Source organism: Cupressus sempervirens, chromosome 9, assembly GCF_028749045.1.
Source record: "Cupressus sempervirens isolate cs-2001-9-10 chromosome 9, ASM2874904v1, whole genome shotgun sequence".
Classification (NCBI taxonomy): Eukaryota; Viridiplantae; Streptophyta; class Pinopsida; order Cupressales; family Cupressaceae; genus Cupressus; species Cupressus sempervirens.
The window spans coordinates 127,060,360-127,072,566 of record NC_143126.1 but is presented as its reverse complement, the minus strand read 5'-3'; positions in this window follow the sequence as shown (position 1 = coordinate 127,072,566).

The window sequence follows — 12,207 nt, the reverse complement described above, 5'->3', positions numbered from 1 at the left end:
GTTTAATTACTTTCATAATATGTTCAGAGTGGATGCAGCAATCTTCTGTAAACTCTTTCTAAGAAACAAAAATATTTCAATGACAAACCACTTTCCTTATGTTGCATAACTTCAATCTAAACTATGATTCTTCTATCACACATATTGCTTATATAAATCCAACTACATTAAGAGGTGAATCAAATATTTGAATACAAGCTTAAATTTGTTCATAAGGTAGCACAAGAAGGATTAAAAAATAAATTATTATTTTTTGGTCATCTTTCTATGAGCAACACAAACAAGATTGATTTTTCTATGGTACAACACTATAAGATTGAATTTTCTGTTGTACGAAGAGGAAAATATGGAATTTTTTCTCTCCTCAGTGGTGCTAGATTTTAAGGAAGGAATTATGATGATTCGTGGAAGATGTGATGAGAAATTTTGGTTAAATGAAATGTCGTATTGTGAAATGGTGTGGAGTACAACAAAGAGGGGTTTAGATTATGAAAGACCAATCAATTTTTCTCACATCATTCTCATCATCACCTTTGATGCCATTACCAAAAATGCACCTTTAACTGCTCCTAGTTGAATCCATAAATCTATTAGCTTGGCTTCTAATGCCTAAGTGCGTAGTTATTCCCAAGATCCTACTTGGCAGTTAGTCTATGAGATCAATATAATAGGTGTGCTTTTTATTGCAGGTAGTTGATGAAGCAATTAACTATTCAATCCATCATTTAATGCCAAGAAATTGTATCCACTGGCAAATTTAACTTGGCTTACAAAGATATGAAATTGTTAGAGTCTATCAAAATGCCATAGGTAGGTGAGACAGATGGAATGGACATAGATATTTTATGCACAACAGCCCTGGTTATACAGAATTCTCAAAATTTCAAAAACTATAATGATTTTGTCATGTTGACACACATATTTTCTATATACCCCCAAGACATAAATATATCGAATACAAATTGAATCATTTCAATTTTATAAATCAATTCAAAGAATAAAGATGTTGCCCAATCTCTCTTGCTATCTTGAATGGAATAAAGATGCTGCTAAATCTTGTTGACACTTCTCTAAAGTAGAATGTCTGAAGATTTGTAATTTTATTTCCGTAAAATCAAAATTGCTATGTCAATTATTTATGCATATGTAGCTCACTCCTAGACAAAGGTGCTCAGAATTTTAAAGTTGTTGCATGAATTATTTTTCCAAATTGTATGTGTAGATGCATTGGAGTTGGATGCTTTCTTTATTTGCCAACAAAACCTCTTTTTCCTTTTTTAAAATGTTCACAAGAAACATATATTAGGGATAGACTTTTGAAAATTTTCAAGAAACATATATTATGGTATAAATGGAAGGCTTTTATTATCTTGAATTGTTATTCCTTAATTTTTGGATTCAAAATAAAATCTGTATTGTTGAATAAATAACTATCAAAGAAACCTAATTGTTTAGAATCCAGAATTCTAACTACAATGCTCACGATTCAAGAAATTGTTAAAGAGGGTTCTGAAAACAATCAAATATTGGAGGTCTGAGAAGAAAGATACCAGCCATTATGGATGAGAATGCATGAAGACAATAGTTAAATTTAAAATATGTTTGTTAATGAAAAAATTCACTTTAACTTGTGTGAATTTTCCAATAGAGTTTTGGAAAAAATGTAGGGGCATTGGCAAACAAAGAAGCAAGGAAAGAAGAATTTCTCTGACTATAGAGTATGAATAAGAAAGACTATTCTATGCTATTGTAATTGTTAAATAGGTACCACGATTTTTTTATTCAATTTTATTTTGATTCACAATGTTGTGCAATACAAGTACCAACAATCTTTTACACAACCTACCCCATGGTGGCTTTTTGACAATGGAAACGAAGCCTCAGTCATCTGATTGTGCTGGATACAATTTCTTTGCATTAGATGATGGATTATTATACATTATCAGTTTTAAATCTCAACTATTGGAATAATCGGAAACACAAAAAATGCAGGAAGACTGGAAGGCTTAGAAACTCATATTATTTGACTCAATAGTGTTCAAGCAAAAGGAAATGGGAGTAGTGAAAATAAAAATGGCAATCAATTACATAAAGTGAAATTGTTAGTGTGGAGGAGAGAATTGAAGCTCAAGATGGCATCACTATCATTAATTTCTTACAAACCTATGTCAAGAAAAAGTCTACCGCAACTAGAATTTGACATCAAACTTCACACATGACACGTGATGGATGATCATGTTGATTGACATGTGAAAGCTCCAACCTATTTCTAGCCTTTGCAATCATTCAATGTCTATCTTGCTATGACAAACATGGATACTTTGGATATGCATTGAATTCCCAAAGTCTTGCAAAAATTACCAGTAAACTTCTCCCCTTCAATATGACATTGGTGAAATTTTAAGAAAACTGTGTTCTATCCACATCTCATTATCTCTAAAAGAACGACGAGAAATGACTTGAGTCATTGACATTTTTACAAAGATTAGCAAAAATACATATAACTTAAATGGGGATCTCAAACAAAGAAAAGGGTGAATAGCGAATGGAGTTCTTCAAACTCATCGCTTCAAAAAAGTTGGAGGTGAGGATAAAATCACATGCAAGAGCATTCAGTAACAACAAAACTATGAATGTGTTTTAAATCATGATTGTTTGTATTCAAAGAATGACAGAAATATAATTTGAATCTAGTAAAAGTCTTTCAAAAAAGATAAAATTTGCAAACAAAGCCATATTTGGAACCTGCTTGACATGGTTGCCAACTGGTCTCAAATTATTTATCTCCCTAACAATTCATCGCTTCAAAAGTCCTACTTCAAAGCAAACAATATTACAGAATTTAGGAAATGGAATGACAGACAGTAAGAAACAAATAATTGCCAAGCTGGTTGAGATCCTTACTCTGCAAGTTTGAGAGTTCCAAACAATGATGAATTACAATCAATGGCGTGCACTTAATTACGCCAGAGTATAAATAAGAAAGTTATTAATTTTCATTACACGGAGATAGTTAAGGATTCATTATTCAAATTCCATTACATCTTGGTTTGACACCTGTATTGAGTCTCTGCATTATAAATTGCAGGAACTTGGGTGACATCTAAAATGTTAGTTTGTCTGTGAAGTAAGTATAATTTGGGCCCACAATAAAATGTTGTTGTTCTGGTGTGATCTAAGCTCTCCGCTAGTCATTCAATGATCTTCCACATCTTTCATAAGGCAGCGTATTATTTCCAAGCATAATATGTTGACAATGCATGGTCCCATCTTTACAAGTTTGGAATTTGTGTAATTCATTATAAATAATGAATTACATAAATTTTAGATGTTGCACGTTTGAGTGGATCTCATATGAGATTGAAGTAGCCTCTCAGCTAATAAGAAAAACAATTGATGTAAAACAATTTATAATTAGTAAAAATTAGGTACTTTGTAATTTTCACATAATGGAACAATTGATATTTGATGGGTAATTACTTTCACATAATCTTTATTTTTAGTAGTGGAGAAGTGGTGTTGGTTTGCTATGGAATTGTTGTTCATATGAAGTGTGTTCATCATTGTTGCATGTGTCATTGTATTGGTTTTTTTGGTATCTTTTTAAATTTCAATATTCTATGCATAATTGATACATTATTATTTTTTACCTTTTTAAATGAGATCTAGTATTCTTAGATAAATATTATATATTTATAAATTATAAATAGAACTAATTATACTAAATAAAAATAAGCTGAAATATATTTATATTAATAAATGTGTTGAAAACTAGATGGAGATAATTATTTGGCTAGTAGGAGGAGACTCTAGATTAAGGCTCAAAGATAGATCATTATGTAAAATAGATGCAATTATTGATTGAGAAAAAAAAAAGTTTCTAAAAAGAGGTTATTAATTAAAAATCAAAATAAATAAGTAAAATGGATTGTTAAAAGTAGATTTTTCAATGTTTAAAAAGATAATAATTAAGCTAAGATAATTAAAACAAATTGACCATGGAAATTTAAAATGAAAGTTGGCATAATTGTATTGATTCAAAATAATGTGTATTAGATAAAAGACATGTTGATTAAGCTTAAAAAGAAAAGAAAAAATCAAAATAATAATAATATCAAGTTGTAGTTGGTTTGGTACTTTGGACAGTTGTTTTGTGTCACGTTTTATAAAGAAAAAGATATCAGAATGCAATTGTTCAACTTTAATGACATAAAAAATGATATTTGTGTTTAGAGTTTGAAGATGATGTAAATTGATGAAATATGCAGAATTGGATGAATTTTATGCTACAATTTTTATAAATTTTTTGAGTAAGCATTTATTCATTTTTATTTTTAAAAAATTGAAGTCCATTTTTTAACTATAAAAAATACAGGCTGTAGTTGATGTCAAACAAGTATATGCAAATCATCACTTTTTGGTTTTGATTTGAAAAATATCTTATAGATGACATATATAGCTAGGGAACCAAAAAAAAAAAAATTCCCTTAGAAAATTTTCTAGGGACAATTTGTCCAGAAATATTGTGTTATTGTGTTGCACTTTTTTCTGTATTTTTATTAGGGAAGTTGTAGTTGTGTTTTTTTCAATATTAGTTGTGAATTAATTTTTGGTGATTAAATAATCATTAAGATAGGAGATTAATAATTAGTGACTAAAATTTTTCACAATTGTGACCTTGAAAAAGATAAGGAATATTTTTAAGAAACCAAATAAACTCTCAAGTTAGAGGAAAAAGTTTCTTATTTTTTATGATTTATGATTGAATGGCTTTAGAAATTATAGTTTATGGTTTCACTCATTCCCATGTGTTTAAGATAGGAGATTAATAATTATTGAATACAATAATAATTTTCACAATTTTGACCTTGAAAAAGATAAGGAATATTTTTAAGAAACCAAATAAACTCACAAGCTAGAGGAAAAAGTTTGTTACTTTTTATGATTAATGATTAAATGGCTTTAGAAATCATAGTTTGTGGTTTTACTCATTCCCATGGGTTTAGTGTTAACCTTAAGGAAAAATAAGTTAGTTCACACTTAGCAAAGAAATAAATCAAGAGAGAGCTTGTATTGATATTGAAGGATTAATTTGGATCTCTTTGTTAGTAGAGTTTTTTTCTCAAAAGGTTTCTCCACCTTAAAAAAATTATTATGTTATTTTAATTTGTGCTTCTTTATTTTTTTATCTTATGTTAAAATAATACCCAATTATATATACTTTTTATATTAAAAAGAAGTCACAATTTGGGTAATTGGCATAGAGAATAGGTACAAAGTGATAGAATCACAATCAGAAGATACACAACTTACAAACCCATGGTTAGAAAACTAAACACCCATAGATAATATCAAAAATATGGCAGTGAACATAACCTACAAATAGAAAAAATGAAGACCATCCACTCTAAACTAATAGCTAAGCTAAGCATAGTATCAGGGAGGTTCATAATTACAACCATTAAAACCATAATGATATTGTTCTAAATCCATTTGCAAAGGGCTTGATATCTTAACACATAACAAAAATAAAGATAAAGACATAGAAAGAGGATAAATCATTAATATTTTTTTCTCCTCTAGGCTAGACTTAGATAGGAACACATCATTCCATTTATCAACCAAGAATAAGTTCAACTTCCATGCATCATCATCATATTGTTGATCCCCTTTCTCCTTTTCCTACTGTAGGAGTTGGACAGTAGTAGAAACATCATGCTGTTGATTAAATAAATAAGATTGAAAAATCAGTGTCAACACACTTAACCATTTTCACTATACATGCCAAGTTATAGTATGTGCCGAGTAACTCAGGATCCAATAAGAGTCGAGCAATGCAGAAAACTAACAAGTGCTGGGTAACACAAGAATTCTATAGGAGTCAAGTAACCCAGGAAACACAATGGATGTCGAGCAATCCAGAATAGATGGTGCTGAGCATTAGTATTACTTCATGTGCTGATCAATGCAGGATCAACATAAAATTTTGTGCAATCACAAAAAAAGATGAAGAATGATTATGCATGACTCATAGAAAGATAAGGAGATAAGATCAAATTCTCACATCCACCTATGCGATCCTCATGCAGCCAATCAAAAAATTGGAGACTGCATGCAGCCAATGGGTGAATTTCAAGAGTTTGAGCAAGAACATTTTATCCAAGGATGCATGATAGACCACTAATCTTTATAAGGGAGTCTTGATGCCATTGAACAATGCGAGAGTAAGAGAAGAGAGAGGAATTGTGAGAAAGAAGGAAAAGCAGAGCCTACTAAGGTTGTTGCAGAACATTTGTGTCAAAGATTAAGAGAAAAGGATAGAATTTACACATCTAGTTGATCAGAATAGAACAAGGAACACAATCAACAGATTAGATCTAGCTGAGATTAGTTAATAGTAGAGCAGATCAAGTACTTGAAATTAGCATCAGAGATTGCATTAGATTAGGTGTATTATTATAATACTCTCTCACAATTGTATTAGGAACTTGGAAATCCCATGGACTTGGGTAGGTTTAATAACCTTATGTAAATCCTTTAATAGGGTGGCATTCCAAGTTGAATGTTCTTAAGTCCTCTAACAAGGCACACTCCTAACAGGGTGTAGAAATCCTTTAACAGGGTCACATTTAATAGTGTGTTGTAGCCTTTAATAGGGAAGGTCTTTAATAGGGCAAACCATCAGAAGTGGTTGAAATCAATTGTTGCAATAATTTTGTGGGTATCATCCCTACCCTAGTTTTACCTTCTTATCCCTAGAGGGTTTCTAGATCACCAGAATCTCAAGTGTTATGTGGTGATGCATGTTTTTTCCTCATGATTATTTAATGTTTATATGTATGTATGTTAATTTAAGTTATATGATATTAAGGGTTTAAAAGTGGTTAAGGGACCAGTACTTATGAAAGATATTGAGATCTCTACTTTAAAGACGCAGAATGAACAACTTCAGAATGAATTGAATAGAGAAAAAGGAATAGTAGAGAATCTCAACAAGTCAAGTGAAGCTATCAAGTATTTTGAATAGTTTCTGAAATCCCCAAGGTCAGCCCATGATACATTAGGACTTGGATACACTAGCACTGAAGTTGGTAGATCATCAAAGAGTGCTGAGCAAAGAAGTGACAAATGTAAGAATTCTAAACCCACTTGTCATTACTATAATAAAAAGGGGCATAGTGCTAATGTTTGCAGGAGTAGAAGGATCAATAACCCAAACACACCCAAAAGCAAGGGTTACTGTCACAAGTGCAACATGCAAGGTTACATGACACAAGACTGCAGGTCCAAAGTCACAAGGACACAAAGATTTGATGGACACTGCCATAATTGCAAAAAGTATGGACATGGAGCCTTTGAATGTAGAACAAAGCCTATGTGGACACCAAATCAACATGTAATGAGGGACAACTATGTACACCATTACAATTGGGATTACAATACAAGGCAAAGTTGTCACTATTGTCAAGAGTATGGACATATACCTCAGAACTGCATAAGAACACATTTCAAGGGGAACTATAAAAGATGGTTGAACCAAACTACTTGCTTCAGTTGCTTGAAAACTGGACATGTTAGTAAGAATTGTCCAACAAAGGCCAAGGCACCCAAGACTGAAGCAAATAAGGGAAAAGAAAAAGTTGATGAGGAACACACCAAAATAGACATGAAGAAAACATGTTAGAAAAAGGATGGATCAAGTACATCTAATGAAAGGATCACTTCACCCATGAGGTCAAGTGATCATTTCTCATCCAACTAATTGCAAGATGAGCCTATGGGGCTCATACATATAAGGAAGTATCATACATCAGCCCTAAACCATGATGAAGCACTGCAAAGTATAAATTTGCATGAGACAAGATGCTAAGACAAAACTTGAATGATGATGCCGAGCTACCTTTAGATGCCAAGTGAAACTGCTTTGGATGTCGAGTCAAGAAGTTTAGTGGAAGCTGAGTAAAACTGTGAGTGGTGGCCGAGTTATTAACAAAGTTAGAAGATGTCGAGTGAGAATAGCTACCAAGTAGATGTCGAGTTGAAAACCTTTGGAAGTCAAGTGATAGGTGAAGGTACAAAAATGCATTAAATGAAGGCTTTTGAGATGTTTAAAGGGGAAAATCAATTCATTTTGAGCTATTCAAATGAAAAGTGATTACCAGGAGCATGACTGAGCAATTTTTGAGTATTCAACTAGCAATTTGCAGTGATTCAGCATCTACCCAATTGATTTAAGCATTTAACTAGGTATTGCCTTCAAGTGTCAAGTTGTATAATTTGTGAAGTTTTATTTTAAATGTCAAACCCTAGTTCAGTCAAAATGGCATCTAGTTCAAAGTCAGCCCAAAGGAAGGAAAGCCATGAAATTCAACTTGTCAGTAGCGAGGTTAAAAAACCTGAGTTTAGGCCCATCCTAGAAGTTGCATATAAAAATGATCCTACTGGTGCCCTATCTGCCATCCCTAAAAAAATTGTTATGGTTTAGGATGTGCGAAAGTGTTATAACTGCAAGATAGGAGCCATAGGAGATGAAAAACTTTGTGATAATGGAATATTGAAGGATGAATTTTCAATCATAGAAAAGAAGCGTTTAACTAAAGCCCTAGTTTTTCCAATCGTATTCAAAATTGAGTGGATATGCATAATACTTAGCAGAATCCATGATGAAGCATTCTAGTTAGAGCAAGGACCAATCAAAATTACCAAGAAAATGGTTCGTAGGGTTTTAGGATTTCCAACCCTAGATCAGCCCAAGACATTGAGAAGTGACAAAAAGGAAACAATTGAGAAGAATACAGGAACAAAGTGGAATAACAGAGGCATGACCATAGACACCATAACTAATCCACTTCTAGACTTTTCTGCAAGGATCATATCACATAAGTTTTATCAATCCAACAGGTTGAATAGTGTACCTGTTATCATTTGTTCGCCCCGCCAAGATTCAAATTTCAAATGTCTAGCCCGTCCAATGGCTAATTCCCAAAGTTAATATTATTTTAATGCCTAAGCCTTATAACATGGTTTCTACGGCCTGCAGGTTCTCCATCGTCAGATCTAAGAAGATCTACAGTTGGCGCTATCTTGCCATCGAAAGCTGCACAAGATTTATGTTTGCGACATGGCGCCCTGATGACACGTGTCTGGTGGGTCTAGCTTGTCGGGCAAACATGTTTTTGCAGGTTACAGCACCGTGGGTGCTATGTCACTATCATGTGTTGGCTGAAAAATCTTCATAGTGACATAGCGCCCGGCAGGCCAAAGGGTGTTCTACGGTGAGTCCTAGTGTTCGGAAAGCAAAGTTTAGCAGGTCAGAAAAGTCACCATGGCAAGAGCTTTAGGCAAGTGGTTGAGTCCCATTTTGTACCTCATCTACCTAGTTGGTGGAGTTCGGTACCATGGTGGTGAATCATTAGAAGACACATGCAAATCAAAAGACATGTCATCGTTGGGTGCCATGGCGCTATGAGAAGTTGGCCTCGATTTTCCCATAGCAACATAGTGCCTGGGTGCCATGTGTCCCTCAGTAGGGTCAAAGCAGTACAGACCCTCCAGGTTGGTGCCTTGTCAGACCAAGGTGGTTCTTCGTTAGGCTAATGGGGAACAGCCATGTATGCCAGGTCAGAATACAGATAGATCATGGGACCAGATCTTCAACACGGCCAGTGCAGTAAAAGGTTAAGATCTCCACCGTCTAATATGCAGTGATCAAGGGTAGGCACAATTGCGCTATGGAAGAGTTGCATGGTTATTATGATAGCGAGTTGGCACCTGGAGGACACGTTTCCTCGTGGGTCCAAGCTTGGAGGTGTAGGAAATACAGACAGTGATACGTGGCCGATTTCCATTGATTGATACACTAAGGAGCAGTATCTATCGCTTGCCGTTAGATCAAGGAGAATCGACGGAAGACGCCATGTCACTATGGTGAAGTTGTGTGATCTTTACCATAGTGACATAACTCCCATCTGCCATGTGGATCAGTAGGATCAGGTCTCACCAAACTATGCCAGGTGTCATTCAAGTCTGATGCGGTTGCTAAGGTGGCGCCAGATATGATGGGCCCAGGGTAGGGGCAGCATAGTGGTACGATGAGTCTTCATGATCATTTGATTTTAGGCAAATCAATGGAAGGTGTTGTCTCGCTATGGAGAAGTTGTGCGATCTTTAACATAGCAACATAGCATCTTGCTGACACGTGTCTCACTGGCTCGGCCAGGGTTGATAGCTAACGGTTGGCAGTTAGTGTCGCGATCAGGTTGTAATCGCCACAGTTAATGATAGTAGTTAGAGAGTGGCACGGTTAGTTCAATAAAAGCAGGTCAACCACGGAGGACTTCCCAGGTGGTAGAAGGAAGGAATGTGATTGGCCCGCGTGGCCCAGTTGGCTTGTGGAACCATTTGACCTCATTGATCCTACTGATTCATGTACCAAGAACGAAGGTAATCAACTTGGTTGTACGATCTGATCTTCATGATCAATCCCGACCTACCTGGAGTGAATGCAGAATGAGGAAGAACACTCCACAGCCTTAGTCGATCCATCTACCCAGTCAAAACATCGATGGCGCTACTTTCAATCCTCTCAGGACACTTGTTGCAACAAAGATCAAATTTCCATGATTGTCCTACGCAGGACTTAATGGCAGGTAGCTGCAAGGTCACTTCAGTAGAAAAAGATCTCAGTTATGCCTAAACTATAAAGGAAAATTTTGTAGTTTTTTGGGGGGGACTCCTTTCTAATTTCTCTGCTACTTCTTGCAAGTCTGCAGTGTAAAATTCCCTTTGTCTCTAAGCTGTATAACATTTTGTATCATCTCGTTCAGCCATCAATGTATATGTGCATCCATCTTGCCTCCCATTGGTGTATTGTTGAGATCTGTGGCCTGCATACTGTTCAATAGTGCATATGTGGGCAAAAATGAGTCTGAACACTCTATTTTGGTGCATCACCTCCTTAGATTAGAATTAGGTAGATTTTCTTTCGTGCTCACTTCCTCCCTTTTTCTCTCCAAAATTAGTTAGGTGCACCCTAATAGTAAGAGGAAGTCAGCCTTCTCCGAAGACTCAACCTCACAGTTCAAGTCCCACAGCTTGGAGGTTGTTTCCATGTTTCACTAGGTTTTCCTCGCACATAGGCCTTGGACAAGGGTGTAAACCTAAGTGACAAAAATTTTTGGCATGCCCGATGGGACAACATCTTCCATACAAAATTTAAAGTCTACTGGTGTCAAGAAGAAAGAGTTTCAGAGATTAATACTGAAGAGGTAGTGTTGGCTTCAATATTCAAGCTTTCAAGAGGCTAATTCTTCAAAGTACTTGGCAACTCTGAGCATCAACAAATCTGGTTCCAGGCCAAAGTTGCAGCAATTCATGCCCAAAGCTAAAACAAGGGTGTCTTCTAGAGGTAAATTTCAATATCAAGAGCTTTCTCTTTCAAATCCTAGAAGAAGGAGGACTAGAACTTCATTATCACCAATTAGGGGTGTAATAACAGTTAATATACTTGTAAGATCTATCTCTACTCCTCCTATCACTCAAACTCAGCCTAGATTGCCATCAATGCTCATCAATAGAACACTTGTTTACATGGCACAGCCAAGAATTCATGCTTTTGCCACCTTTAATGGTGGAAGTCCTCTATTGTTAGCCCAAAGACATGATATACCAGTATCTGCACTAAAAAGTATACCTGATTTTACTGGTGAAACTTCCATCTCCCCTTTAGAGCATATCCAAGAAGTAGCAAATGTCTGTAATATTCATGGTATCACAGAGGATGATGTTGTTGTCAGACTTCTAGCCTCATCTTTAAAAGGAAAAGCATTACAGTGGTATAGAGGCCCCTCTTCCTACAACTTCTACATCACAAGCCCTTACTCTAGTTCCCCAAGCTTCCACATCCTCAAATGGGATACTCCAAGGTCTAGTGTTGAATATAGATAAAAGAGAGAAGACCCTAGATAAAAAATTGCAAGAGCAGGGGAGGGAGTTGAAGGACCAAGTGAAGAGATCAGAGGATAGTTTTTCTATAATACAAAAAATGAGTAACGAGGTGGTGGCCTTAGAAAGGCAGCAAGCTCAAGGTGGCAAGCCTCCCCAATTGCAATATCAAGCTCCAAATGGTGGTAGGCCTCCTAATAAGTGGAATAGCTCTTTTGATCAGGGTAGGAAAAGTAGTCATGCTTCTGCTTCAAGCTCAAATCA